This window comes from Microcebus murinus, chromosome 4 (assembly GCF_040939455.1).
Source record: "Microcebus murinus isolate Inina chromosome 4, M.murinus_Inina_mat1.0, whole genome shotgun sequence".
Taxonomy (NCBI): domain Eukaryota; kingdom Metazoa; phylum Chordata; class Mammalia; order Primates; family Cheirogaleidae; genus Microcebus; species Microcebus murinus.
In genome coordinates, this window is record NC_134107.1 from 6969120 (window position 1) to 6984931 (window position 15812).

Below are 15812 nucleotides of genomic sequence, written 5' to 3' on the forward strand. Positions count from 1 at the left end.
GTGGAAGCAACCCCAGTGTCCCCCGTCTGATGGACAGATAAACAAAACGTCGTCTATCCACATAGTGAGCAAAGGATGAGATGTGCTACCATGTGGCAGCATTACTTTGAGTGAAAGCAGCCAGACACGTGTGTGTGATCTGTTTGCACGAAATGTCCAGAATAAGCAAGTCCATGGAGACAGGAAGCGGGTGGGCGGTTGCCAGGGGCAGGTGAGGTTGAAGGGAAATGGAGAATGACTGCTAAGGGGTGTGACGTTCCTCTTTGGGATGATAAAAATGTTCTGAAATGGATCATGGTGACGGTTGTGCAACTCGGGGAACGTGCTAAAGGTGATCGACTTGAACACTGCAAGTGGATGAATTGTACGGCATGTAAATGATATTTAAATGAAGTTGTTTTGAAAAAAAGAACTGACAGACAAGAATTCTCAGTAAACATTCTCTTCTTCTCTACATTGGTTTATCTTCTTCCTTTTTTTAAACTATTTCCCCTCAAATAAAAATAAAAAGAGAGAAAAGCTAAAAGCCTTCCTGTTTCTATGTGGTTAGTCTTCTTCAGCCCAAATGTCAATGCTTCACTGACCAATCCCGCCAACCGTGTTCAGCGTTTTTAATATGCAGCCTTTATTATCCTTTTATAAATGTATGTCTCGTAGATCTTATTAGATAGTGAGAGTCTAGACAGAGATGTTGCGGGTTAGTGTTTAATCAGGGACTGTGCTCAAGTGCATTACGTACATTCTCATGTTTAATCTCTGCAGGAAGCTGGGAGGGTCTTTGCCAACACAGCTGATACGCAGCAGAGGTAGGGTTTGAACCTGAGTCTTTTTGACTCTGAAATCTGTATGCTAGTCCATGTCCTTAACCGTTGTACAACTCCATCTTTCTGTAGTCGCCGTGGCTGTTGGCAGGGTGCTGTACATTAAACATTTGCTCATTGATTGTTGTGTGTTCAGATGCCTCTGCAGCGCTTTTGCTGAAATGCTCCAAGAGATGGATGAAGATGTATCACTGGGGTCTTGTATAGTCCAAAGACTGTGTGCTACCAACACAAAATTTCTTTGAAATCTTGTTTAATCTTAAAACATTGTGTAAATTCAGCATTTTACTCTTTGTGTGTGTTCAAATATAAATTTCACCCCTTCATACCAACTCCCTCCCAACTCTAAGTAAAATTGATCTTGGCGTCAAGGACCTGTTTGTGTGCTGTAACCCTGGCGCACTGCCATAGGGGTGTGTGCTACGTACAGTCACGCGTCACTGAACCACAGGAATATGTTCTGAGAAACGCGATGCTCCGCAGTGTTGTCTTGTGAACGTCATCGAGTGTACTCGCACAGACCTGTCGGAGACGGCACAGCCTGCTACTCAGCCAGGCCTGCTGCTCCTGGGCTGCAAACCTGTACAGCAAGTCGCTATGCCGCATGCTGGAGGCAGTGGTAACACAGCAGTGAGTATGTGTGTGTCTAAACCTATCTAAACATAGGAAAGGTACAGTAAAAATATGGTATAAAGGATAAAAAAGGTGCGCCTGTGTAGGGCAGCTCCATTAGAATCTTATGGGACCACTGTGGTGTTGGCATTGCATTGTTCACCAAAACATCTGTATGTGGCGCACAACTTTACTACAATTAGCAGCAAAATTGTCTATATAATCCCCGTCTTAGCTTCAGATGTTATTACCTAATATTTTATGACTGGCACTAACTTTTCCTCGTAACTCCAAACTCATATGTTCAAGTGCCTGTTTGACATCTGCGTTTGGACTAGGGCAGTACTCTTGGTTCTCCCCACAGCTCCAAACCTATTTTGCCTCTGATTTTTCTTATCTTGGTAAATGGTACCATTATCCACCTGGGGACCTAAACCAAAAACATAAGAATTATCCCAGATTCTTCTTTTTTCTACCTAGCACATCTGGTCCGCCAGCAAGAACTGTGGAATCCAAACGCTGCCCACCTCCCGAGTTTCCTCTGCTCTTCCTGCAGCCCAGGGACCCCCGCTCTCCTCCCCGCGCAGTAGCCGCCTCGCTGACCTGGTCCACTCTCCCGGTCAGTTCTCTGCACAGCTGGCAGAGGGATTCTTTGAAATGCAGATCCGATTGTTTTACTCTCCTACTTAATACCCTCCAATAAAACCCAGACTTCTCACCGTGGCTGCAAGATTCTCTTCGGCTGGGCCTCTGCCTGCCTCGTCACCTGCTCACTCCGTTTCTGTCACTCGGCCTCCTCCCTGCGGCTTGGATTGGAGAAGCCCGGTCTCTCCTTGGGGCCTTTGCACTTGTAGTGCTTTGCTTGGAACACTTTGATCTCAGAAGGTTACCAAGCTGTCCCCTTTGTGTCATTCCGGTTTCACTCAGCTCAGATAGGCCTTCCCTGAACGCCGAATTAGACACACGCCTCTAGTCACTTTTGTATTTTTCACCTTTACCTTTTTTCCTGTTACATACACTATCTGAAATGATCTTGTTCATTTATTTTTGTTTGTCCCCGCTTCTGACCCCCCCCCCCAAAAGAATGTGAGTTTGACAAGGAGAGGGGTCATGTCTGTCTTGTTCTTTGCTGTGTCCCCGGTGCCTGAACAGTGGGCCTCCAGTAGCTCTTTACGCTGTATTTGTTGGCTGAATGATTGCTTTTCCCATTCTGCACGGGCCAGCGTCAGGGTTAGCGTGGTGGACTGAGAGCATGCGGACAGTGCTGATTTACGAAATGAAAATTATCAAGGCTTCTGGTGCCTGGCATGTTCATAGCAGATTTGTTATAATAACCAAAATAACCATAATAACCAAAAACTGGAAACAACCCGAATGTCAATGGACATAAATGAATATACAGATTGTGGCCTGTACAATGCACTATTAATTGGCCATAAAAAGGAATGAAGTATCGGTACATGGGGCTGCGTGGATGGCCCTTGAAAACGTTATGCTGAGTGAAGGGAAGCCTTACACAAAAGTGCACATGCTTATGATTCCATTTATATGAAATTCTAAAAAAGACAAATTTAATCCATAGTGACACCCATTTCAACTAGTTAGGCTATTTTAAACTTTAAAAAAAAAAAATCCATAGTGACAGAACAGAGGTTCAGTGGAGCCCGAATGGGAGAGGGATTGACTGGAGTGGCACACTAGAAAACTTTTAGGGTATGGAAACGTTCTGTATCTTAGACATGGTAGTGATTACACAGGGTGTATACGTTTGTCAAAGCTTAACAAAACGTACAGTTAAAATCAGTCCAGTTTGGATTTCTTTTAAATTGTTTACCTACCCACTTCTTGAGCATGTGACTTTTCTTTTAATTTCAAAATCTCCTAGCTACCTCTGGCTCATCACAGATGCACTTGCATTCCTTTTTCTGAATCGGTGCCAGCATCCTTTGGGTGTCTCGTCCCTGTCTCTGGTTGGCAAAGCATCTTTCTAATTGCCGTGTAGTTGGTTACCTTCAGACACGCCATTGGAACGTGCCATCAAGGGTAGTTGGTTTTCAGAATCAAAAAGTAAGTACTTGCAGCAGAAGTATGGCAATTTTATAATAGAGTAAGAAAAAGAATGTTTGCAGCACGTTTAGCTTGATAGGAAGATGTAAGAAATGTGCATTTTAAACTCGCGGTTCTTTCAGATAGATGAGTTATGTGCTTTGATCATACTTACCACTTTGGAAATCTTATCCTTTATGTCAATTTATCTTGTTCTTGATAATGTGGTAGCCAAACTCAAAATTGCGTTGAGATGTGGTGGATGGTAGGTTGTCTCATAATCAAACTCTTGCTTTGACCTTAATGTACTTAGTGTCAGGCCGAGTTTCCACCTTTTGTTTTTCCTCTCTTTAGTTCACAGAATCACCCAGTCCTTTCTTCCTTTATCAATACTTGATTTTACCAGCGGTATGTGAATACACCCTCATAAAATACTCAAGGCGTACATATAGGGTATGACTTGCCCATTCCCCTGAAGCTCCCTCGCTTTTCTCCCCCTCCCCAGACAAAAACCCTATTAGGAGTTTGGCGGGGATCCTTCCAGATCTTTTCCTGAGCATTCACTTACAATCCATGTGCAGATGCACACATTTTACATAAACAGAACCTCTATGAGTTCCTCAGCTTGCTCTTTTCACAGACCAGTGTGTCTTGGGGATTTTTCCATTTCTGTATTTATAGGTCTATCTTGTACTTTTTAATGTTTTATTACGTATTCCATAAAATGTAGAAAACACAGTTTATTTAACTAATCCTACTAAATGGACTTTTAGTCATAATTTTCACTGCAATAGTCAAAAAGTGAATTTAGACGAATATAAATAATTTGTGTTTTAAGAGTTTTTCATTTCTTATTTATTCAGTTATATAATTATTTATACTACCTTTTTATAGGTCATTAAATATGAAATGTCCGATTTCGAATCAAAAGTGTAGTTTATTGTATCTCAAACTAGAAACAGTACAATTAATCAAAGTGTGCGCCTAAATTGTTGACACAGTTTTGTCGTCTTAATGGTAGCTCGTTCATGCCAGCAGCAAAGCAGCCTGAGAATGAGTGGCGATGAAACCACGAAAGGCGTTTTCCATAGCTTGTTGAGAACTGAATATTTTTCCGCCCAAGAAGTGGTCCAAAGCCTGGAAGAAGTGGTAGTCAGTTGATGCGAGGTCTGGAGAATGTGGTGGATGACAGAGAGTTTCCAAGTCCAGCTTCTGTAGTTTGAGCAGCGTTGTTTGTAGGACAGGTGGGCCAGTGTTGTCTTGCAAGAGGATTGGCCTGTCTCTGTTAACCAATTTTGACTGCTTAATCATAAGCATCCTCATCATTTCATCCGATTGGTTGCAGTAGACATCCGGTGTAATCTCTTGACAGGTTTTATGAAGCTGTAGTGGATAATACCAGTGTTGAACCACCAAACAGACACCATTAGCTTTTTTTGATGAACATTCAGTTTTGGACTGTGTTTTGGCACTTCATCTTTATCCAACCATAGTGCTTCATGCTTGTGGTTGTCAGAAAGAATCCATTTTTCATCACATGTAGCAACACAAGTATAGAAATGGTTTGGCATCATGTCGTCACAGCAAGGAAAGGCAAGCTTCGAGATGACTTCTTTTCTGAGGCTTGTCTAATTTATGCGTCAGCTACCTATCCAGCTTCTTTACCTTGGTGATTTGTTTCAAATGGTCCAATATTGTTGGAATAGTAACATCAAACCTTGCTGCTAATTCATACGTAGGTTGAGATGGATTCACTTCCACTACAGCTTTCAGCTCATCATTATCCACTTGGTCTCAGGTTGCCCATGTGGCTCATTTTCAAGATTAAAATCACCATAATGGAACTTCTCAAACCATCGATATACTGTGTGTTCATTAGCCACATCCTTCCCAAACTCTTTGTTGATGTTTTGAGCTGTCTGTACTGCATTGGTTCCATGAGGGAACTCATATTCAAAAATAACACAAGTTTTTGACTTATCTGTGGTTTCACAAAAATTGCTCTAAAAAAAATTTAACAGATAATCACAAGCCACAATGTACATTGGCAAGACTGAGGATGTACCATCACAGTAAAAATAAAATAAGAAGTGTCAAAGTGAAATGTCAGCGATATCAACTGTCAAACTTAGTACTTAAGGACATCAGACATTTCATACTTAATAACCTAATACAACTTACTGGGGTGGGAAGTACCTCACTGATATTGTAATGTTGAAACAACACTGTTTGAAAACATTTTTTTAGAAGAAAGAGTAGAATATAAATTCTGTTTTTGTGGGGTTTCTCTTTAGATGTGATTATAAACCAACAGCACTATAAGTAGTTACAAAATTATAACAGTTTTTACATTTATTTATTCATTCATTCATTTATTTTAAGATGGAGTCTCACTTTGTTGCCCAGGTTAGAGTGAGTGCCGTGGCATCAGCCTAGCTCACAGCAACCTCAAACTCCTGGGCTCAAGTGATCCTGCTGCCTCAGCCTCCTGAGTAGCTGGGCCTACAGGCATGCACCACCATGCCTGGCTAATTTTTTGTATATATATTTTTAGTTGGCCAATTAATTTCTTTCTATTTTTAGTAGAGATGGGGTCTCGCTCTTGCTCAGGCTGGTTTCGAACTCCTGACCTTGAGCAATCCGCCTGCCTCAGCCTCCCAGAGTGCTAGGATTACAGGCGTACACCACCAAGCCCGGCAGTTTTTACCTTCTTAATAGTGGTTGCTGTACGTTAATATTTTCCGTTGGAGCTGGAGCCAAACATATGTGAAAATGTTTTTTCTCTCTTCGTTTTTCAACTTTAAATCCTGTTAATACGTTCATTGCTGTGGAACTTTCTACCAGCCTGTATTGAGTCTTTCTACCAGGCTGCTGGTGGTTTATTAGCACTCAAAATATTAAAAATCAAAAACCTGTTTCTTCACATCTCCTTGCCCTGTTTATATGCAGATGCAGAAATATGGAAAATTTTGATGTTTAAGCAGAATTAGAAAGTTATATTTCAGGAAGATATGTTTGAATCTCTCAAAAACCTGTGCGTGACGTAAGTGCATTTCTTTAGCTCTGTTTTTCGACAAACAGTGGCAGTAGGGAGCAGGCTGACTCTGTCTCAGCCACCCAGGAAGGACCAGCGATGCCTTCCTGTTAGGTGCTGACTGCGTGCTTAGTTAGGAAACAGCCTGAGACCCTGTTTTCTTTCATATTAACTGACCTTAGTATCAGCCTCCCCTTCCCTCCTCCCCTTTCTCTTTTTTGGCTTCTGGTTTCCCTTCTCAATTTGTTAGTACACCAAAGTGTGAAGGCGTGCAGATGGCAGAAATTACTATGTTCTCTGGTGGTTTTAGTTGTCCTGGCTTTAAGCTTCCTTCCGCTTAGACAAACAATATGGGCAGCCTGTCAAGTCTGAGGGTTTAAATTCTTGTTAGCCTTTTAATTTATTGTGATTAAGATGAATTTTAAAAGAAAACCATTTCCTCTATTTAAGAATTGCCCTGACAAAGAGTTGGAAATCCTAGAACCTTGTCACAAAGGAATGTGTAGCTATTTGTTATGAATACGTCTGTCTCATTGTCATCGTGCAATTAGATATCTTCAAGAGGGAGAGACTGTACTTTAAGGCAGTACAAAGCATAAAATGTAGGAGCAGTGTTAATATCCAAGGGCCTGCCTCATTGATTTTGTTCACTGACTAACGTTGAGGCATTTGACTGCTCTATCTCATATCATTTCTTTGCCCTCAGTCATTCAATATTAAATTTACTATGGATGAATGAGACTGTTTACAAAAGGGTTCCAGTGTCCACCAAGAAGGTGTTTATAAATATGAAGTATTGCATATTTTTAATATCTTAAGGATAACAGAACCCAGTAGAACTGCCTTTGATTCATCTTAGAGAACAGCTCTTAGGAGACAGAAAGTTAATTTAATACTTCAACAAATACTTATTGAGCTTATCTGCTCAATAACTTACCTGTGATATACCAAGCATTTTCTAAGTTTGGGAAATAGAGTAATAAACAAAATAGATGAACATCTCTGCCTTCATGGAACTTAGATTCTGGCTGAGGAGACATACTATATAAATAACACATATGAAGGATGGTATGCAGCAAGTGTTAGTGACAAATGCTGAGCAGAAAAAATAAGCAAGGAAAGAAGACAGGAAGTTTCAGGGGTAGTAATGTGGCTTCATTATTACTGCAGCTGGTTTCCTTTTTAAAACCATGCATAACTTTATGCATTCAAAAGCATTGTTCTGTGAAGGGTCGCCTGGCTTCTGCAGGCTGCCAAAGGGACCCTGCATTGGAGGGTCATCCCTCCAGCCCTCCACGTGGGATTAATAGATACTGATTTGCCTCCTTTATGCTTTATGTGATAATGGTGTGGTAGACTTTCCACATAGATTTTCATATTATGTCTGATAATTGTGGCTTTAAATTATTCGAAGCCAACATTCACTTTTTTTTTAAAGAGAAAATTCTTAAGTCTCACTATCATTCACAGGTTAGTGTTGTAGGAGAGTTTTACCATGTGTGTTCTGCAGAATCCCAGGGTACCTCGAAGCCTTTTTGGAGACTCTGTGGTCATTTTAAATTTATGTTTGGATTATTCTTTTTTCTTTTTTTTTTTTTATGAGACAGAGTCTCACTCTGTTGCCCAGGCTAGAGTGCCATGGCGTCAGCCTAGCTCACAGCAACCTCAAACTCCTGGGCTCAAGCGATCCTCCTGCCTCAGCCTCCCGAGTAGCTGGGACTACTCAGGAATAGCTGGGACTACTCACCACCATGCCTGGCTAATTTTTCTATGTTTTCTAGTTGGCCAATTAACTTCTTTTTTTTTGAGACAGAGTCTCGCTTTGTTGCCCAGGCTAGAGTGAGTGCTGTGGCGTCAGCCTAGCTCACAGCAACCTCAAACTCCTGGGCTCAAGCAATTCTTCTGCCTCAGCCTCCCGAGTAGCTGGGACTATAGGCATTCGCCACCATGCCCGGCTGATTTTTTCTATATATATTAGTTGGCCAATTAATAGGAGTGAGCCACCACGCCTGGCCCTTCTTTCTATTCATAGTAGAGACGAGTCTCGCTCTTGCTCAGGCTGGTCTTGAACTCCTGACCTTGAACGATACGCCCGGCCAGATTATTATTATCTATGTTAGTCTGAACAGGTTGGTCAGATGCCTGGCTTTGAGGAAGGTGTCAGTACTGAGAGTATATAGACTGCGGGGTTGGTGCGTGTTTATGGCCTATAAAGAGCACACAATTGATAACAGATGCCAGAAGTGAGTGAACCACTGATTTAACTTTCTAGGAGTGTATTATTGAACCACTGTCAAGACCTTGAGCTGATACATAGTTTCAGAATAAGGATAAGAATTTCTGAATTTATTCCTCTTTTATTTTCCTTCCCTCCTTTCCCAAATATTTTTTTGAGCATCCATGTCAGCTAGGGATATGGAGACGAAACAACAAAAGCATTGCTCGCCCTCATGACTGGGGAGAGACAGACGAGTGAATAATCCAGCATGGTATTTTTTAATTTTTTAAAATTTTTAATTATTATGGGTGCATAATAGTTGTGTATCTTATTCATCACAGTATATTATGGTACGTGCTAAGATAGAGATGGGACCGAGTGAGAACGCTAAAGAAGGGCGCCTAAGCTGAGCAGGGTGGTCCAAGAAGCCTCCCTGGGTCTGTGGCACCAGAACAGGTCAAGGAAAGAGCCACCTGCTCACTGCTTTTCCTTGCCTTTCTTTTGACCGAGAGGTCCTTCTTGGTTTAACCCTCTTAGTGTGGCAGGCCGATATATCGGCTCCTACATAGATGAGATGTATCAGCCAGCCGCGCTTTTCGCCCTAGACGCAAAAGATAATTTCGGCCCGCCACACTAATAGGGTTAATACAGGTTCACCAGTCTCTCTGGCCCACTGCCTGTTTTTGTGTAGCCTGTAAAACATACCTTGCTAAGTACTGTAGTTGAAAAAGATCAAAAGAGTTTCATATAATGTGAAAATTATATGAAATTCAAATCTCTGTGTCCATAACCTTAGTGGAACACAGCCATGTTCATGCATTTGTGTGTGGTCTGTGGCTGCTTTCTCTCTCCCGCAGTAGAGCTGAATAGTTGCATCAGAGACCTTATCGCCCCTTACAGGAAAGGTTTGCTGGCTCCTGTTTTCGTGCTTTGAATGCCCTCCTGAAACACCAGGAGGACAGGCTGGAAACCGATGGCTGTCAGGAGGAATGCGTGAAACCCTGTTTTCTCCTGTTAGCTGGCTGCAAGCAGCACACAGGAAGTGTTTGAGACTTCTCTTTTCCTATCTCCCACTGAAGCGCAATGCATGCACACCTCAATGCACAGAAACAGGTATTTGCCTTGTTCCTGTTTTATCTGCTTTGAATTTAGTTATGGGGAACATTTACTATTTCTCAAAAAGAAGGTATCTGGTATGAGTCAAAGTAATTACCGAATATGCTTGCCTAGAGAGTAGGAAGTGAGGGATCCACTCCCTGGTGGGCTGTAAACCATCTGAAGGACATCAAAATCGTCCTTTCGCCTCCCTGCAGGTCTCCCTGGATTGTGAGATTGATTGGTGGGTGCACTAGGTCATCTCTGGGCACCTTTCAGCTCAGTAGAGACATCGCTACATGGTGGAAGGAGCACTGGGTGTGAATCCCGGCTCTTTCACTGCCTACCCAGGTGACCGTGAGAAACTTATCTAAATGCTTTGTGCCTTTGTTAGCTCATGTGAAAATGTGGCTATAAGAATGAAACGAGGCTGGGAGTGGTGGCTCATGCCTGTAATCCCAGCACTTTGGGAGGCTGAGGCGGGAGAAGTTTGAGACCAGCCTGGGCAACAGTGAGACCCTATCTCTATGAAAAAAAAAAAAAAAAAATAGCTGGGTGTGGTAGCACATGCCTGTCATCTCAGCTACTCAGGAGACTGAGGCAGGAGGGTCCCTTGAGCAAGAATGAAATGAGATCATGTTCTTAAAACTCCTGGCACTAGCCAACCATGGTAGCACATGCCTGTAGTCCCAGCAACTCCAGAGGCTGAGGCAGGAGGATCGCTTGAGCCCAGGAGTTCTAGGCTGCGGTGACTATGATTGTGCCACTGCACTCTAGCCAGGACAACAGAGTGAGACCCCATTTCTTAAAAGAGAGAGAGAGAGAGAGAGAGAGAGAGAGAGAGAGAGAGAGAGAGAGAGAGAGAGAGAGAGAAAGAAGAAAATCTCCCAGTAGTCTGTTTTAATGAGTGGCAAAAATAGTCACATCAACTGTGATTTAGTACCATTTGCATTTTTGCTGATAACTGGATTCCTAAATAGTACTTTAAACCAAGATCTTCTCTAACAGGTAAATTCTAGCTCTTGTTTTAACTCAAATTGAGTTTCTAGAGGCCTTCATTTTACTATACTTAGGCAGACGATAATGTGGAAAAAAGATTTCATGTGTCCTGTGTTTCCTCTGTATTAACTACCTTCTTTGTTTTCTACCCATTCTCAATAACTGAGTTATTTAATGAATAATTTCAGCTCTCCATAGGAAGGTTCCCTCTCACCCTGCAGACACTGTGATGACTTATGGAAGGTTAGTGTTGATGAGACTTCTATGGAGAAGTTGCTTATGTTTGCTTAGCATAATTTTTAATAGTTTAGAGGTAGCATCATTCTAGAGACAATGTTAAACTATCAGTCAGGACACTGCATTTTTTGTCTTGGAATAATACTCCTTTGATACTCATTTATAAACATCTACTGAATAGTAATTATATACTTCATTTTAAGCCAACTTAATTTATGAAATATCTGTGTTTATGATTTGTTTAATGAAAAGATACAGAGTTCCTTTAAATAGCCAGCTTTTCTAGTAGAATCAGCATAATTATTTGAATTGTATGCAACTATATAAGATCATATCATAGTAAACTAGATTTAGATTAGATTATGGTTAAAAGCATAGGCTTTGGAGTCATGTAACAGCTGCAGTTCAAAGCCTGTCTTTGCCATTTACTTACTGGCTGTCTATGATCTTGACCTTCTAGTTCCTCGTGGGAATAATAATACTCAGGGTTGTTGTGAAGATGAAATGAAATTATCTGTGGGAAGTGCTTAGCTTGGTGCCCGACATACAGTCAATTCTTCCATCATTTCCACTGTTGGTAGATTATTTTAGAGGTCTGTGCAGCATATTGCTTTCTTTGGATACAGAACCGCATCGTCCTATCTCTTAAGCTTCATTTTGTGCTACCCAATATCAAACTCCAACTCCTCTAAAGTAGTAGTAGCCCCCTAAATTTTCATGGCCTCTTTCGTCTCTGTATACATACCTATGCTGTCTGCCTAGAACACCTCACCTTTTCTCCTAACTTACCCTTCAGAGCCCAGTTCAAAGAGCATACTGTGCAGTCCTCCCTCGCCGCGGCCCCGAGTTTGCACATGGCCCCATGCAGACCCTCCCTGCTTCCCACCATGTGCAGACCTCCCCATTTTGCTGCACTTCACTTTGTTGTGCTTTGCAGATACTGCCTTTTTTACGAATGGGGGTTTGTGGCAACCCTGCATCGAGCAAGTCTGTCGGCACCATTGTTCCAAGGGCACAATGTCTCACTAAATGTCTCTGTGTCACGTTTTGGTAATTCTCACAATATTTCAAACTCCTTCGTTATTATTATATCTGTTCTGGTGGTCTGTGATCAGTGATCAGTCAGTAGCCATCGACATTGAGGCAAGACTATCCACCAGCAAAAAGATTAGGACTTGCAAAAGGCTCAGATGGTTAGCATTTTCTAGCCATAAAGTATTTTAAAATTAAGGTATGTACATTGTTCCTTTAGACATAATTCCATTGCACACCTAATAGACTACAGTGTAGTGTAAATGTAACTTCCATATGCGCTGGGAAACCCAAAAGCTCATGTGACTCACTTTATTGTGGTGGTCTGGAACAAAACCTGCAGTCTCTCTGAGAAATGCTTGCTGTCTGTCAGACTGAGAGACTCTTAAGGGCAGTCGTCTGCTCAGCTTTGGAAACACCATCTAGTGGCAGACAAGACGGGGATGTGCATTCTAGCGGGGAAGACAAATATTTAAATAGTCCCAAGTGTGCCAAGTGCTGCTGTGGAGCAGAAGGGCAGTGGGGCGTGGCAAGGGCTTTGGGCCTTGTCTGAGCACATTAAAGAAGCCTTTTCTAAGGAAGTGACTGATGTTTGTTTAAGCCGAAACCTGAAGGATGTGTAGGAGTTTGCTACGTGAAGAGAGAGAGGCAAGAGTTCTGGGTACGGAAAACTGCATGGACACAGTCGCTTTGGGCAAGTTACTCAGCTTCTCTGTGCTTCAGTTTCTTCATTCATAAAATGGGGATGGTATAACCATTTCTGTGGTTACAGTCATTATGAACATAAAAACCATATTTCAAGTCATCATCTTTTTTTTTTTTTTTTTTTTTTTTTTTGAGACAGAGTCTCGCTTTGTTGCCCAGGCTAGAGTGAGTGCCGTGGCGTCAGCCTAGCTCACAGCAACCTCAAACTCCTGGGCTCAAATGATCCTCCTGCCTCAGCCTCCCGAGTAGCTGGGACTACAGGCATGTGCCACCATGCCCGGCTAATTTTTTTCTATATATATTAGTTGTCCAATTAATTTCTTTCTATTTATAGTAGAGACGGGGTCTCGCTCTTGCTCAGGCTGGTTTCGAACTCCTGACCTCGAGCAATCCACCCACCTCAGCCTCCCAGAGTGCTAGGATTACAGGCGTGAGCCACCGCGCCCGGCTCATCTTTTAATTAATATTTCTGAAATGAAGCATAATCGGTTGATTCAGGAGAGCTTCTGGGTCCAGGTTTGTTTACTGAATTGCTAAATGTGTGGATCTACTTACGGTACTTTTCATGTAACCTTGTTTTTTAATCTGCCCTAAAGCCTTTCCCGTGTTTTAATGACAAGAATAGTGTATCTTGTTTTGCCTTTCAGTTTGCCTATTTTTTTTTTTTTCGTTTTTTTTTTTTTCTTTTTTTATTATTCTTGTCTTCAGTTTGCCTATTTTAATGACTAAGATCAAACTCTGCCTTTCTTGGCTGCATAAGTCTCACGGTGTGTGAAACTTCTCAGGTCAGTAAATGTTACTGTTAGAATACTTTCTCCTTGGAGAAGTAGAAAAGCCAACTCAGTGACTTGAACACACAGGCGTTTGCTGTTTCAGACAACCAGAAGTCAGGGCAGGGTGACTGATGCCGGTTAGCTGAGCAGCTGGCCAGAGTCGTCAAGGACCCAAGTTCATTTCCTCGTGCATTGGACATCTTCACACAGGCTCCTCCTCACTGGCTCCCCGTGGGCTCATGCACTCTGTGCCACTCCCGGAGCCCTAGGCAGACACTGGAAATCCAGATGAGGAAGAGAAACAGTGTCTTTCCGTGTCTCTCTCTCCCCAGGATCATCGGGTGGTTTCCACCATTTGTCTATTGTGAATAATGCTGCTTATAAACATTAGTGTACAGCAAATTATTTTTTACAATACAGCATCTTTTCATTAATACATAGACCAAATCTTGTTGCAATTAAATTTATGTTTTTAACATAATTTGCTGTAATAAAATTCTAATATTTGAAGTATTTTGAGCCACTGGTTTGATGATGTTTAATGGAATTTGATCCTATGGTAAAATATATATAAACCAAGTAAGTTAAAGGGATCTTAGAAATAATTTTATTTCATCCTCTAATGAAGATGCTCTGGATTCAGAGTGATTTTCCTGGGTCAGAGAGCTAAGTCACATTAAATTCAAAGTGAATGAAAGGATACATTAGTCACAAATTCAAATAGAGTTACCATGTGTATCTTTTGCCTCGGGTCTTACTCTACCTCATATCTAACTTTGCCTGTGGGCAAAATGAAGTAGAAAACTGGGATAGTTTAGATATCTGAGTAATTGAAGAAAATTAGTCCTGCGTGAAATATCCAGGTAACTTTAATGCGTGCTTTTCAGGTATTAGCTTCAGTTGTCCACTGTGTGTGTGAGTGTTCAAAGCTACCACTGGGATTTTGTTTCTTGTGCTCTCTTTCTGGTTTCTGTCGGCATTGGTTTCATAGCTGTGTATGGTAATCTTTGTTAGAGACAGAAGCAGTGGCCAGCCAAGGGACACACCAAACCAGGAGTGAGAGTTCCTAGGTGTTTCCTTGTCTTGAAACACGTTTGTATTAGTCATGGCAGAGTCATGAAAGACAGGTAATCCCCGAAGGAGCAAACCCCAGTGGAACCAGAAAACTGGGTCTTGCTTTCCTTAATTGGAACCTGACTTACAATCAGATATTGAACTGAAAAGAAAGCATTAGCCATTAGAAAAAGAATTTAAATTACTGGTCTATCCATATTTAGAATTTCTTGCAATCATTTACACTGTATGTAACACTGAAATCCTTTGTGGTTGTCTGCTGCAAAAATGAATCTTTGACCCAGCAACTTTAAATGCTTTTGACACCATTGGGAATTTTGAGAATTCTTAATTTAATATGTGGCTGTCCTGGGTGGGAGCAGGGATGAGGGAGAAACCATATCCTTTTGCATTGGAGGTTGTGTTGTCTGTAAGCAGAGGCCTGTGCTTCTGGAGCCTATGTTTGTCTGTCACTGAGCGATTATTGAACTCATCAGTATCATACTCTAACTTCTATTTCTGGGGCAGTGAGGAGCCAGCCGGGCCCGCTGGGCTGCAGGGGACCAGCATTTCCCACAGGTGGGAGGAGGAGAGGCCGATGCCAAGCTAACGACTCTGCCTTCCCTGCATCTCCGAGGTGGCGTGCCGGGGAGGTTAGGATGTGACTACTGCTCTTTCCTTCCCCATCCTAAATGTCAAGGGGTTATGTCTCTTTAATTTAACTGATTCTTGTTCACTCGGTAATTACTCAGCTTTTGTCAAGCAGGGACTTGTCCTGCCAAAGAGAACAGGAAGGCCACTCTACCGGGCCCTCTGGTTCCCCGTCTGAGCAGAGTGTGTGGCCCTTTCTCTCAGAATCATAGCGTGTGGACTCCCGTATCTCCCCGAAGGGAAGGAGGAGGCGTGAAAGCAGAAACACCTGACTCAGCAGGTTTTCTGAACGAGTCACAAACATGGCAGGTGTCTTCTCCTGCCCCCACCTGCTCATTTGTTTCCTTTATCCAGTAGAAATCCTTCGTATCGATATAGACTTTTCCTTTGTTTTCTTCATGTATTATAAAGATTTGCACTTTTTGATGTCTGTCTTAAGAACTCTTTTCCCATCCTCGAGGCACTAAGAAATTATCTTTCTTCTGATTAGGTTTTATGTACCCACTGCCTCCCGACAGCACCCCCTGAATATCTGA

General features: G+C 42.1%; 1 protein-coding gene and 1 long non-coding RNA gene across 2 annotated transcripts in view; both read left to right on the forward strand.

Moving 5' to 3' along the window:
• PACS1 (phosphofurin acidic cluster sorting protein 1) overlaps positions 1–15812 on the forward strand; it is a 128805-nt gene that overhangs the window by 34462 nt on the left and 78531 nt on the right. The gene's annotated exons all lie outside the window — the stretch shown is intronic.
• Positions 1385–11541, forward strand: LOC142870568 (uncharacterized). Its single transcript, XR_012918893.1, has 2 exons — positions 1385–1451; positions 1914–11541. It is a non-coding gene; the product is annotated as an uncharacterized LOC142870568 (long non-coding RNA).